Source organism: Vipera berus (assembly GCF_964194415.1).
Source record: "Vipera berus genome assembly, chromosome: 2".
In the NCBI taxonomy this organism is placed as follows: Eukaryota; Metazoa; Chordata; class Lepidosauria; order Squamata; family Viperidae; genus Vipera; species Vipera berus.
In genome coordinates this window covers 289,173,725-289,189,436 of record NC_138203.1, presented here as the reverse complement: position 1 = coordinate 289,189,436, position 15,712 = coordinate 289,173,725, and positions in this window count along the sequence as shown.

The following is a 15,712-nucleotide window of genomic DNA, read 5'->3' as shown; positions in this document are numbered from 1 at the left end:
TTCTTCCCAAAGTAGATATTCACCGTTTTCTCAAAAAAATGGGAAGGAGATTTTCAGGAAAGTCCCACAGGAAGATGGTTAAGGGAATAGGAAAGGAAAAAGCTCACCCAGGTCCTCCAGATTGCTTCTTCTTGCTAGGTAGTGCTTTTGGCTTTCGGCAGGGAGTGGCTTAGTGAACGGCCATCTTTATGGCCAGTCTCTTCTTCTTCGGGCCAAAGGAGATGATCCCGGATTCCAGCGGAGGGCTGCCACCCTTCCGCGATTGCAGGGAAGTCCTCCTCTTGGTAATTGCCCCTCCAGGGCAATTTTTTACCCTTTTCAGGTCCTCCAAAAAAGAAAGAAATGGACGGCAGGAAGCAGACTGTTCCTGCACATCCAGAAGCACCGCGCACACGAACCAGAAGCCTCTTGCCTCTACATTCTGAATTACTTCGGACAAGGCTTTGATTTCTTTGCCCTGAGTAAACCTTTGCAGTTCGTCCAATTCTGTTTCTGTGAATACTTTATTTCGTTTATAAATCGGCGTTGATCTGCTAGTCTCTGTTATGTTATTTCTGATTCTGGATGTTGTTCTTTCCAGAACTGGTGCATTCATTTTAGATATCCTCTTCTTGTTGAACTTGATCTGTAATAACAGATCATTATTTCTTTGTTTTCAATCACTGTGTATTCGACAGGTAAATACCTTTTCTTCCAGTAGTTCCACAGCTGCTGGCCCTGGTTGCTCAGCCAATAGTTCTGAGTCCTGTAACCCATTTTTCACCAGATATCCAGGAAATTCAACATCTGGCACGGACCTAGTTAACCTAGCAACATCCGAGCTGGTATGGCATTCTGAAATTTACGTCTCACCATATTTTTTATGGGAGAGACACTCTTTGTCTGACTCCTCTGATGAGACCTATTCAGTATGGTTGAACCTCTGGCATAGCTCTCATCTTCCTCAGAGTACACAAGCCCCACAACCACGTCAAGGTAGTGCCTCACTGAGGGATGATGATGATGATGATGATGATGATTATCTTTGTCTTACCTTTTGGTACATATCAATCCTATTGCTCATGGCTCCATTGAGCCTCAAACACAGTCTCAAACAAATGAACAAAAATGGGATGGAAGGGACCATGGAGGTTTTCTAGCCCGACCCACTGCCCATAATAAGGTATCCTATAGGAATGTCCAGCCTCTTTTTGAAAATCTTCATTATTGGAGCATGCATAACTTCATGAGGAAAGCCGTTCCACTGATTAATTGTTCTCACTGTCAGTGCTTCTAGAAAGGGCTTTAAGCAGGGTCAACATCTTAAACTCCATTTGAAGGGCAGTCAATTTTTTCCATAATATTTCTTTGTTTACTGTGTCAAATGCTATAAAGGCAGCAAACCAATATTTCCTCTGACTGATATTTTTATACTTAGATGTTCAAGACAAAATAATTGTCAATAGTGGATCACATCTGCCTAAAGACTGCTGGTTCTTCTACAAGGAATAAACTTTTCATCCACCTACTATCAATTCTTTTCAATTGGAAGTTTGCACATATTTTAGTCACAATATCTGTTAGAGAAATGCTAGTGTAAGAAATAAAAATGTATTAGAAATTGTTCAATGAAATATAATCTTAATAATCCTAGCTAAAATTTAAGGAGTGAGTTTAATCAATATAAAATGGAATAACTTATGCTTTTAAAAGTAGAAGCTTTGACACGTGCAAGATAGTTGCTGTGATATTAGATAGAAAAGTAGGTAATCAGACATAACCATAAGCAGAGGAAACACAAAAATAAAGATAGAGCTTATGCCAGCTAAAGGTCATGGTTAACAGGTACAGCAAATGCAAGGGGCTTTTTACTGGGAGTGGATGAACAAAAAATTATTCAGATTAGTTGATTGGGATTAGAAGATGGGCTTGAGTGCAATAGTGGGGAGAGAAACTAGCATCGTGAAAGGATATAAATATGTGCTTTTAAAAATTATAGGTGTGGCTTGATCTCCTGCGTGAGTTTAAGACCACCAACTTTTTCAAAAGTTATAATCTCAATATTGCTGGAATGCCAAGTAAGTTTGTTTGTCTTTTAAAAATCCAAGAAACTTTCAAACACTAGGGTCCTTTTTAGTCCCTTTTATTTATATATATAGGAATTACAATTGCCATCTTTGATCCAAATGGGTATGGCATATATTATTTATAAGTGTAAATGTATCTGTCAATGGAGGGTTCCACCAGTCGGGATATTTCTTGAATTGTTCACCTGCTAGAAAATCCTCTCCAGAGGCTATATTGCTCTTCAGACAATTTATGATGAATTTGATCATGAGAATTTTAGGGCAAAAAATAGTTGATTTGTTGCCTAACATATTTGTAGATTTTAAATAAAATGGTTTGTTAATTTTAGTGTCCACTAAAGGTTCATAATACATATATATTTTATCATCAGTAGGAAAGGTAATCCCATAGGACTCTGTTTAAAAATCTGAGATTTGTTCATGATTGAGGATATCATTATTTTGGCTGAGACCATGTAAAAAAAATGTGAGTTTTCCATCAGTACTGCACATTCCTATTGTACAGAAGATCCTTTGATTGGACACAGAGCCTCTCCTCGCCTTCACAAGTGTGCAGCAGAAGCCTCTGAGCAATTGGGATGATGTCATGAAAAGACAGGTCTCTTTTGATCCTTGCTTCCTCACAACTGTATATCCCAATCCTTATTTATAACCTTACAAATGCCATGGTGAAAAGTTTATTTGCAGCAGAACCAGTTCTTAAATACTGTACCCTGGTGCTGAGGAACCTTTCATCATCCAAGCTGATGCTAGGGATGTTGCGGTGGGCATAGTCCTCCTACAAAAACACCTTAGGGGGGACCTGCAGCCCTGTGCCTACACTTTACAAAAGCTTTTGGGGAAAGAGAGGAGATGGACTGTTTGGGAGAAAGAGGCTTTTGTGGTGAGATGGGCATTATTAACTTGGTGCCATTTCTCAGAAGGGAGTAAAGTGCCTTTCGAAGTATAGACTGATCATTATTATTATTCAAAATAATCTTGAATTCCATAGAGAAGACACGGTTGGATCTATCACTTACACAGCAACACCCCACTCACTTTACAGAAAGGGAAGGACAAACACGAACCTGTGGGACTTTATAGGTGTCTGCTAATGTTGATATCTGGATGGATCTGTCTCTGAAAGCTCCATCAACAAGAGCTAAAAGCTTCTCCTTACTTCCACAGCTGTAATTGGGAACACTGGCTTCTCCAGTAGAGAGCATGTCCAGCAAGGCATCTGAAGTGCTAATAGTGTTATCATAGTTGTCATAGATGTTGTAGCCAAGTGTGAGATTGTGCAGGACCTGGGGATTTTCCTTCACCAGTTCAATATTGCAAATCATGGGTAGTACCTATAAACTAGTGTAAAAACATGATCATGTTAATATTAGCATCATCAACAGCAACAACAACAATACTTTTTCTCCATTTTATCATCTTTTTTCTCTACAAACTAGCTAAAACATAAGCCAATATTGATCCAAAACTAGAGGCAAATGATAGTCACCCATCACCTTTTAATATTGTTAGTGTTGAGGATGGGGATAGTCCTCAAAAAGGTTTAACAGATCAGAAATATTCAATTATTTTATTATTATTATTATTTGGATTTATATACCGCCCCTCTCCCAAAGGACTCGGGGTGGTGTACAGGGCAATGAAAACAATATATACAACACATAATATACAAAAATTAAAATAAATTAAACCAAGTAGCCCTAAACAATAAAACACGTTCTAAAATTTAAAATTTAAAATCTAAAATCCCAGTCCCTCAGTCCAGGCCGGCAAGTTCAAATAGCCAAGTCTTTTAGCAGTACTAATATATTAATAGCCCAAAATAATTCAGCCATTAAAGAAGAACCACCATTAAAGGAAGGAGATTTTTGATAAGTGACCCAGAGAAGCTGTTCTAAAAACAAGTTATCTTCTATTCCTTTAAAAATCATACATTGCATATCAATGTTATAAAATTATGGAAACAGTTGGGTAAAGGAAATTAGAATCATTACTTTCAACCAAAGTCAGTACTGCAGTCATTAATTTAGGATTGAACAGAGGAAGGAAAATAATGTGGACTTCTTTCAGGTTTCATTTGCCTCACGTTGCAACTGAAGTGAAATTTCATTTGCCAACTGTTCTAGAAGCATCATTTTTGTCACGAGAGCTGGCTAAGAGGCAGGAATGTAACAACTTGGGATAGCACCATTGGCATAGAGAGGGAAAATTGTAGAGTGGGTAGCCATTTTAGTTTCCTTGACACTTTCTGTGTTGTCTTTCCATAGTGATACAATGAGAGTCGTTAAACTTTGACGTTAATTTTTTGCAGCTGGTTGTGCTGCAGAGAGGTGACAAGAATCTCTCCATCCTGACAAGGAGAATGGGTTTCAAGTTCTCGTGAAGGCAACTGGGGGGATGGGGCAAGGAAGCATGGGTCCTGGAGAGCCAGGAATGACTGAGATGCTATAGGATGCCTGTGGGTCTTCCTGGCAAGGGCAGGGAGGGTGTCCTGGAAGAGAGAAGGGAAGGCAGAGCCCCCAACCCAATCCAGTCAGGGCAGCCTTGGGTGTGATCAGAAACCTCTCTTCTGAGGGAATAGCCCTATTCACATATGGGGGGGGCTGTTGAGCATCACTAACATCACAGTCAGCATTGTTAACACAGAGCAAAAGAATTCTTTCATTGCTTCCTTTCTTCTTTCTATTTTTTTTCTCTCTAGAGTCAAAGTAAGGAATATTCAAATACTATGACAGAAGAATCTACTATTCAACAAATATTGACATTTGAAAATCCAGAAAAGACACCGACTACTTGGAAAAAGGAAAAGGTTTCTTATACAATTCAGAACGAACTAGGGGATCTAGAAAAAGAACAGTTGGATGAGAAGATAAACAATTCAGAACAACCACGTCGATATGGAAGAATAAAGACACGACCCGCTAGATCTACAAGTCCTCTCAAAAAAATGGTGACTGGATGGTTTTGCCAATATCAATTAATATACATGATATTACAAGGAGACTGGTCCGATGACCGAAAAACAAGGACATGGAAGATGATTTGGCAAAGCAAAAAAGCCAGAATAAGACTCAAGAAGAATGGAGTTTCAACCATCTTATTGAAATCTAAAACAGAATGTACTTAAATAGATAAGATGTGCATGTTGAACACAAGACATTGTTATGAACTGAGATAAAGAAAAAAAAGGTTATTAAAATTTAGCAGTATAAATACTAATAGCTAATTTGAATATTGATTTGTGCATAAAGGTCGTGTAAAGGTGAATAAAGTAGATAAGCTAAAAACCTATTGTTGAAAGTAATAAACAGGTCTATATGGAACGTTAAAAATGAAAATTATTAGTTTAAGCAAGAGATAGCAGCTATAAAGAGGAAGAGAGAGGAAGTATTAAATACTGAAATAAAAAGAAATTTTGGGGGGCACTTTGTTTAATCTTTTTAAATATTTGTAGTCTTGTATTTTTATATGTTTGCCCTGTTCACCACAAATAAACAAACAAACAAACAAATAAATAAATAAATAAATAAATATACAAATAAAATTATTATTATTATTATTATTATTATTATTATTATTATTATTATTATTATTATTATTATTATTATTATTATTATTATTATTATTTAAAAAACTGAAAACCAGCAAAAAGGAAGGATATCATATTGTATCCTTAATTTGTTGACATAGAGGGTGAGAAGTTATGTAGACAGGATGTGTATTTTGAATATTAGATTTTGTGAGGAATGATGGTAGATGAATTGGGAGTATAGTAAAAATCTTGGGAATGATAAATATCAAACATTAAATCTAAACGTTAGTGGAAATTAAAACTGAAAATCTATTAAGTCATTGATTGTCTAAAAGATTGTATGTTAAAACAACTAGAATACGTGTAAGCTAAAAACTATGGATATATGTAAGAAAGTTATTTTCTATGTGATTGATAAGATGAAACTTGTCTTTTAATTTATAAATTGACAGTATATATGAAGGGACACGGTGGCTCAGTGGGTTAGGATGCTGAGCTTGTCGATCAGAAGGTCGGCAGTTTGGCGGGTCGAATCCCAAGTGCCGCATAACAGAGTGAGCACCTGTTACTCATCCCAGCTTCTGCCAACCTAGCAGTTCGAAAGCACATAAAAATGCAAGTAGAAAAATAGGGACCACTACGGTGGGAAGGTAACAGCATTCCGTGTGCCTTTGGTGTCTAGTCATGCCGGCCACATGACCACGGAGACATCCTCGGACAAGCGCTGGCTCTTCAGCTTTGAAACGGAGGTGAGCATCGGCCCCTAGAGTTGGAAACGACTAGCACGCATGTGCGGGGGAACCTTTACCTTTACCTTTATGAAGGGAAAAAGAGAGGACATGTTTATGGTAGCAATCTGAAATCTGTACTAATGATATCTGTATGTAATTAAATTAATACTATTCAGCCACCATGTTGCTTTTCAAATATGTGAATGTAATATTAGAAAATCAATAAAATTTGTAAAAAAAATCTTTGCTTGTTTCCTTTCTTCTTTCTATTCTTTGTCTCTCTAGAGTCAAAGTAAGTAACTTACAGATTTTGAACCAACCTAGAACTAAGGACAAATTTCCTGACAAAACAATTAATCAGTGAAACGACTTGCCTCCAGACGATGTGGGTGCTTCAACACTTGAGGTTTTCAAGAAGAGACTGGACAGCCACTTGTCTGAAATGGTAAATGGTAGAGTCTGCTGCTTGAGCAGAGGGTTAGACTAGAAGACCTCCAAGATCCCTTTCAACTCTGTTCTTCTGTTTCAGGCATGCAGTTAATTTAGCAAAGTGTTAACGGGGATATAGATTTGAGGACAAAGGTGGAGAGTTTAGTTTTAGCACCTAATTCTGGAGACGGGGCAGTGCAAGATGGAAAAGTCTGTCTCTTCTAGCATTTTTGTGTTCTTTATTGTAGAAATATGGGTTTTTGGGGGGATGGGGGGGAGGTCAAAGCCAGGGAAAGGTTTCAGGAAGATCATCTGAAGCTGACCCATCATCATGCAGGGTCTGGTTTCCCAAACCTAGAAAGAGCCAGGAGAGCTTTGCAGTCTCCCAACAGCCTGAGGATCAGGGTGGAAAGCTTCAAAAGCAGCTGCCATTTCTACAAGGAGTCGTCGCAGTATTGAAAATGGTGGCCACTTCCGGCAGGCCTGATGATCAAAGGGGAAGAGGCTTCCAACCAGAGGGAAAGATGTTACCCAGTCACATTTGGAAAGCCACAGGAACCCCTAGACCTCTATACTTTAAAGAGGGGCTTGGTGGGGGCACAAGGGAGTCAAGGACGGGCTGAAGAAAGAGCTCACATTTGGGGAAAGGAGATGAAAAAGGGGGGTCTTTTGGGGAGGGTGACCCCAGCAGGCAGAAACTCGGCTGCATTGGCCTTCACCTCTTATTTTCCCCAGGGTGGCACATTTTGATGTGAAGGAAGACAGACAGCCCTGAACTTGACTGGGGAGGGAAGTCCCAAGTCTGAAATCTTCCAGTGATGCTTTTTGCCTAAAGCCAAGTTCTCCTCCAGGAAAGATTTCCATTTTGGGCCTCCCGGGTCAGAGAGAGAAGCAGAGAACTGCAGCTGACTCCATCTGTCTCTGCCCAAAGTCTCCCCTAGAGGATTCGGCCAAAGAGCAGAGCAGAAACTTTGAGGGTAATAATAATAATAATTCTCCCTCTCACCAGAGATCCCCGGCTAATTCAACTAGTTCTTGGACTCAGAGTTTGTTGGGCCCTTCTCTGGAGAGAAATGAAAGGGGAATAATCCCCATAGGATTCAAAATGATAGGGCAGAGCTAGAATTAAATCTGTCAGCAAGAATTGAGAGGTTGGAAAGCTCCATGCTTGAAATTGGCCCCAGAGGGAATACCTGGCACCTCTGGCTGAAGAAAAAGAAATCTGATATTTGTTGGCAAAGCGGTTAAAGAGAAAACCCTGGGGACTACTTCATGCCTGAACATGACACAGAACTGGAATCGCTTCCTATTGAGTTAAAACCAAAGTTTAATTTATTTTGAAAGTTAATGTTGAAGGGCAGCAATATAAAAAGACTGATACAATAGTGTGACCAGGATATAAATAAAAAATAAAAAAAATCTAGTTAAATACTAGTTATCAGGACTTGACATTTTTTTTAAAAAAATCACACCCATGTACAGAGAATGAGAGAGAGAGAGAGAAATGAGAGAAATAAAGGATGCCTTTCACCCCACATAAGGAAGAAAGGGAGGGAAAGGACCCATGTTCCACTGCCACTCCCTTCCACACATGGGGCACTGAGGGGGAAAAACAAAGCCCAGATTTGTCACGTTGCCCATAGAAAAGGCTCAGGAAGGAGGAGGGGAACTGGGGGAACCCTTCACACACCCCATTTTGGAAAGAGACTAACGTGCATTATGGGCTTTGTAGTTGTATTTCAGGGGGAAATGCAGCCAAGGGGGGTTGTGAAGCTCCGGTTCCTCTTCATGTGTTTCCAGGAAAGGCTCCTGGTGGGGAGAAGCCACACAGGGCCTTTGTCTCCAAAGGGGGATCCGGGTTTGCTGGGGAAAGAAAGGCGAGGGGGGGGGTCTCCCTGGAGGGACCCTCTGGGGCTCTGAGGATGGGGCATCCTGGTGTCCCTCCCCCAAAGTCTCTCCTGGGCAGCCGCTGTCCCCCCCTTGCCCAAGCCCCACTGGAGGAGAAGCTCTTCATTGCAGCCATTTCTGAGTGGGGGAGAAAAGGCCCTTCCAGGACTTCGGCCTCCCCTCTCTCTGCAATTCTGGCAGGTTTTGCCTCTTTCTCATCACACGAAAAACTTTTCATTTTCTATCCTTATTGGATATTTTCCTGTCTCCCCCCCCCCACACACACTTTTGTCTTTGCTCAAGCAACCTCTTCTCCCTGAGTCTGATTGGTGGCTGAGCCCCCAAGCAACTATTGTTTCTTCCATCCCTTTTGATTGGCAGCTGCTGGGTTGCCATGATGACAGGGGTAACAGGATATATATATATATATATATATATATGACAGAAAAAACCTTTTTAACAACTTTGCGGATATTACCAATCTGGTCGTGGAACGCATAACCAGTCTACCCACCCCATGTTCTCCCATACATGGCTGCGTTGATTGTGGTTTCGCCATACTAGCCATATCCGCTTCAGTTTTGACATTTTCTCTCCCCCATCTGCCCCACGTACTGGTCGCGTCCATCCTGCGGCACGCAGCTGTTCGGCGTTGTGGCCAGATCCCTCCTGCTGCTATTCCATCCGGCCTTGCTGTCAGATGGTTTGAGAAAGAAGCCACTTTTAATTGGGTTCCCTCTGAAGCCCAAAACCTTTGCCCCTCCCTGTGGTCAGTGCCAGGCTGAGATGTGCCCAGCTTGCTACAAATGATGCAGAAATTACTGAAAAAACCTGGACGGCCTAAACATGAGATGTGAACTTCACCCGTTAATTCAGTGGATGACTCCACCCAGCTCAGGAAAGAGGGTTTCTCCCCAATCCAGGTTAAGGAGAGCACACACTTCCATGATGGTCAGTGGAGTTTGACTCAGATGGTTCAATTCTGCAGAGCACGCACAACTGTCAGCCACCTGGTGGGACATTCACACAACACACTAGCAGGGTCTCTGCAACTGAGTCCTGCAAAGGGGGCTGAGGGGGTCTCACCAAAGCTGGGTGTGCAGAGCCTGGCCAAATGCACACAGGGGTGCAAACGCCTCAGAATCTGGTGAGCTCTCCTAGCCTGCAAGTGCCCGGGACTCACCTCCTGAAGGGGTTCCTGCCTGACCATCCATGCTGCACTGTGCTGCTAACAGAAGGGGGTGCATTGACTTGGACCCCCCCAATCTGTGGAGCCACCCTTGCTGTGATGTCACTGCTGCGCTCCCACCCTTGTTGGATGCTAGTTTATCGGCCTGTCTGCAGCCTTCATGAGGACTTGTTACTCACTGTCACATTCAGGATTGGAGTTTTCCTGCCACTTTTACAGAGAGCAACCAGATTTAAAAAAAAACTGCCCATTTTAGCAAATTTGAGTCCACTTGGCTGGTTTTGCCAGACTCAGGAAGCCCCACAGCCTCAACTGGCTGTGTGTGAAAGTAATCAGGAAGACAATAAGTGACCGGGTTTTCCAGAAGTGGTTTGCCATTGCTTCTTTCCCAGGGCTCTAATAGGTTGGCTGGCTTTGTGCCCAAGGCAGGACTAGAATTCATGGTCTCCTGGTTACTACTCTGACACCTTGACCACTACCCAAAGGACTCAGGGCTGTTTACAGGGTATTTTAAAATCAAACCAATACAAAATACAAAAGTTAAAAAAAAATTTAAAAGTTTGAATTATCCCTAAAAATAAAAACCCCAGTTAAAAATTCTCAGCCTGGACCGGAAAGCTCAAAGAGCAAGGTCTTCAGGTCCCGGCGGAATGAAAGATCAGGGGCAGTCCTAAGCTCCACGGGCAGCTGGTTCCAGAGGGCAGGCGCACCCACAGAGAAGGCCCTCTCCCTGGGTGTTATCCGCCAGCAATCTTTTACCGGCGGCACCCTGAGAAGGCCCTCCCTGTGCCCGGGCCTGAAACCCGTACCAATCGGGCCTGAAACCCGATTGGTATGGGTCCAGATAATCAGTTTCCTCCAGGAACAGAGGAAGCTGATGCGCCACCACACTCTCAACAACCTTTGCCAGAAAGCGAAGGTTGGAGACTGGACGATAGTTATTTAAAACAGCTGGGTCCAGGGCAGGCTTTTTGAGGAGGGGTCTCACCACCGCCTCCTTCAAGGCTGCGGGGAAGACACCCTCCTTCAAAGAAGCAGTTATTACTGCCTGGAACCAGCCTTGTGTCCCCTCCCGGGCCGCATAAACTAGCCAGGAGGGGCACGGATCCAAAAAACAGGTGGTGGATCTCAGCCTCCCCATGATCCTGTCCACATCATCAGGGGAAACAGGATCGAACTCAGTCCAGATGTCATGCTCAAGACCGTCCGATTCCTCCGCGTCAGACCCCGCCCAGTCAGAGTCCAAGCCAGCCTGGATCTGAGCGATTTTGTCCGTCAGATGATGACTAAACTCCTCGGCCCGTCCCTGTAAGGGATCCTCCCTCACCTCCTGGTTAAGAAGGGAGCGAGTCACCCCAAACAGGGCAGCCGGGCGATTATCTGCGGACACAATGAGGGCAGCGAAGTAATTAGCCCTCGCCGTCCTCATCGCAGCAAGATAAGACCTTATAAAGGTTCTTAACTGCAATCGGTCAGATTCGGAACGGCTGGACCTCCAACCGCTCTCTAGACCCCGTCTCCGACGCTTCATCTCCTGGAGCTCCACAGAAAACCATGGAGCCCAACAGGATCTGTGCCGGGTCAGAGGTCGCAAGGGTACAACACAGTTGAGTGCCTCAGCGGCCGCCTTTTCCCAGGCATCCACCAAGGCATCAACTGGGCTGTGAGTGAGGGCGATGGGTATAGACCCAAGCGCCATCTGGAACCGTTCAGGGTCCATTAGGCACCTGGGGTGGAACCATCTAGTTGGTTCCGCCGCCCAGCAGCGGGGGGTGGAATAACGGAAGACCAGCCGCAAGAGACTATGCCAGACTGTCTCTGGTCATAGCCTTACAACCCACTAAACCTGCTCACTTCACCAATGGCTGCATTCACACTTGCAACTTTTAACCATGGTTTATTTCTGGAGGTTGAACCTGGGTGTGGTCCTTATCTTCTTGTAAGGGCCACATCCACACAAAATACTTCAGCAGGCTGGGGAAATTTTCTTGCAACACCCCCCCCTGAGACAAAAGAAAGCTCTGGGTGCAACCTGGTTAGAGCCCATAAAAAAACATGGATGACCACAGCCAACCCTCCTCCACTTCCCTTGGCTCACACCTGAGGCAAAGCCACAACGTAGGAGGGCACATTTGCAACTGAGGTTTCCTCTCCTCTGGGCACAACTAGGCTTCAGGGAGACATGGCAGGTAACATCATGGACAAGATAAGGCATGTTACACATCCACTTGGCATTCCAAAAGAACAGCCGGTACCTGGAGCCACCAAAGATCTGGTAGCCAGGCACTGAGAGTGGAAGCTGAGGACAATACAGTGGGACAACTTTCAAATGATGGACCTGGGATATTGGTCATCCTGTGCTCCTGATTGTAAGGATGGACCTGCCCATCCCATCAGCTCCCCCTGTCACTCAACCCCCCAGTTCTCCCTTCTAGGCCAAGCTGTATATATTAACATCCCCCCTCCAGGTAAGAAAAACATTCAACAATCGACTGAGATAAACCAGAACACAGGGACTCTGAACTATAAGCACATGGAAGTCTTCCAGGGAGGACAAAGAAAGCCTCAGAGATGGAAATATCACAGGAGTTGCAAAACACCAAGTGCATCTGCACAACCAGAGGAACTGCCACCAGGACCTCCTAAACCAATTTCTGGTTGGCTGCGGCAAGAAATCAGGTCACACCATCCACCACACTGCAGGTGCTGCCACCATCTCAACTCATTTAAACGAAGAAAAGTCAAAATTTAATGGCTCTCATTGTATCAGTATGGAGTGACAACACAGAAAGTGTCAAGGAAATGAAAACGTCTACCCACTCTACAATTTTTTCTCTCTGTGCCAATGGTGCCATCCCAGGCTGTCACTTGCCGGCTTCTTAGCCAGCTCTCATGCAAAAAAATGACCTTTCTAGAACAGATGGCAAATGAAATTTCACTTCAGTTTCAGGTGTCAATGCTGTGACAATGGATGTTATTGCTCTGGCAACTGAGAACCAGCAGCCATTTTTACTTTTGCTCTTCTATTCTTTTGGAGTTCAGATGTAGAAGGGGGGGATGGGGTAAATGCCTTAGCTGGCCACAACAATGTAGAAGTGTGGGAACTCAAGGACTTGTTCTGATAAGGTTTTGGTGGGCTGAGGGGCTGGAGAGAAGAGCCCTTGTTTTGTGCTAATTGGGGAATGTGATTTATGACAGCTTTTGTGGGGTGGGAATTTCAATTTGTTACTTTGTATCTGGGAGGAGGGAATCTCATTCTTAGGTTCAACTATGTAAGTGCCGATACTTTGTTTCCTAAATAAAATGTTCTTTATGGAAGAATTCTTGCCTTGAAGTTCTTTTACGGGCTTCATCTGTCAGAACCATGACAGCAAGGAATTATAAAATAAACTCTAAATTAGGATTGATACATGGAGATCTCATTGAAAAAAAAATCCCAAACTCTTAACATTAGGCTGGGTTCAAGGATACTGAGAGCTTCCCTGGAGATAAAGCACAGGCAGCACTAGAGTTAAGTGTCTCCAAGCTAGAATGGCACCAAACTCCATAACTCTTTGTGACCTTCCCTAGCAGTCTCTGGAGAAAAGAGATCCCATTGAAGAACAGCAGAAGTCAGTTTTCTGGCTGTTGAACTATCTCCATCCAGCATGACTTTCTGGACATGTCCTAACAGGAAGGACTAAGACCACTATGGAACACTGCCCCAAGGGGTCTATCTGTGACTTTTCTCCAACGTGCTTTTCTCCAGCCACCCCTCCTTACATGGAAGAAGTTCAGGGTCCCAAGAGCAGAAGCTCCTTCTCACTGCAATTATGACCATCCCTGTCTCTGAGACCTATTCTCCTATGTCTCCAGTGTCTGCCTTTGATGTAAACATCAGACTGAAACAACATGGAAAGGATCTTGCATTAGACAAGGATAAATATCACAGGTTTTGCTTTTTGTGGCTCACATTACAAGACAGTCAGGAGTTGTTCCCTTGAATATATTTTTTCTCTCTTTCAGGTGAATCAGGAAAGCCACTGCATATTCCACCCTGTCAGAGTGCTTTGAATTCTAATTCTTTTTTTAGAAAGAGGAAGGAGATTGATTCTGCCCCATGAATTATGGATCTTCTGCTTCTGCTTCTGATGCTGCTGCTGTCCCAGCCACTCTCTGGGAAGCTGAGGATGAAGTGCCCACTGAATTTGGACAACCAGGATGGAGAAAAGCCATGGAGCTACTATAGGCCAGGAGATCTTCTCATTGGTATAGTCATGTCTGTATCAAGAATCGCACCTGCAACATTACCTTTCAACATGGCTCCTTCTAGTGAGATTCAGCTGTAAGTCATGCAATGGAATTTCATTCCCTCCATTGGCAGTTCTAACACTCTTATCTTTTTCTTCTTGTTTTACTCTTATATTGCAGGATCTTACAAATATTTTGAATCTGTTTGATTAACATAGCCTCTCTCTTTTTGCCCTATTTGTGAGAATAGAAACATAAGGCAAATGAAACCTGAAAGAAGTTCACATTATTTTCCTCTCTCTGTTCAATCCTAAATTCATGACTGCGGTACTCTCTTTGGTTGAAAGGAATGATTGAAATGGTTCTAATATCCTCTGCCCAACCATTTCCATATTTTTATAACTGATTGGTACGCAATGTCTGGTTTTTAAAAGAATAGATGCTGACTTGTTTTTAGAACAGCTTCTCTGGGTCACTTATCAAAAATCTCCTTCCTTTAATGGTGGTTCTTCTGTAATGCATGAAATATACTGGGCTATGAATATTAGTACTGGTAAAAATAATTCTATGTTTCTGATTCGTTAAACCCTTTTGAGATCCCCATCTGCAACACGAACAATATTAAAGGGTGATGGGTGACTCTCTTTTGCATCTAGTTTTGGTTCAGTGTTAGCTTATGTTTCAGTTAGTTTGTAGAGAAAAAAGATGATTAAATGGAGAAAAAGTATTGTTGTTGCTGTTGATGATGCTAATATTAACATGATCATGGTTTTACACTAGTATAGCCCATGGAAATGCATTAATACTATGCATGATTTTCAATATTGACCTGTCAATGGAGAATCCCCAGCTCTTGCACAATTTCACACTTGGCTACAACATCTATGACAACTATGATAACACCCTCGGCACTACAGATGCCTTGCTGGACATGCTCTCTACTGGAGAAGCCAATGTTCCCAATTACAGCTGTGGAAGGAAGGACAAGCTTTTGGCTCTAATTGATGGAGCTGACAGAGAAAATTCCATCCAGATGTCAACATTAACAAGCATCTACAAAGTCCCACAGGTTTGTGTTTGTCTTTCCTTTTCTGTAAAGTGAGTGGGGTGTTGGGGTGTAAGCAATAATTCCAACCGTGTCTTCTCTAAGTAATTCAAGATTATTCTGAATAATAATAATAATAATAATAATGAGTCTATAGTTCGAAAGGCACTTTACTCGCTTTCAAGAAATGGTGCCAAGTTAATAAAACCCATCTTACCACAAAAGCTTCTTTCTCCCAAACATTCCATCTCCTCTCTGTTTCTGAAAGCTTTGGTGAAGTGTAGGCGCAAGGCTGCAGATCCACCCTAAGGTTTTTTTGTAGGACTGTGTCCACCGCAGCATCACTAGCATCAACTTGGATGATGAAAAGTTCCTCAGGATTAGGGTGTTTAAGTACTGGTTCTGCTGCAAATAATCTTTTCACCATGGCATTTGTAACTGTTATAAATAGGGATAGTCAGGAACGAAGCAAGGATCAAAAGAGCCCTATATTTTCATGACATCATCCCAATTGCTTAGAGGCTTCTGTTGCACACTTGTGAAGGCAAGGAAAAGCTCTGTGTTTAATCAAAGGAACTTCTGTACAATAGGAATGTGCAGTAC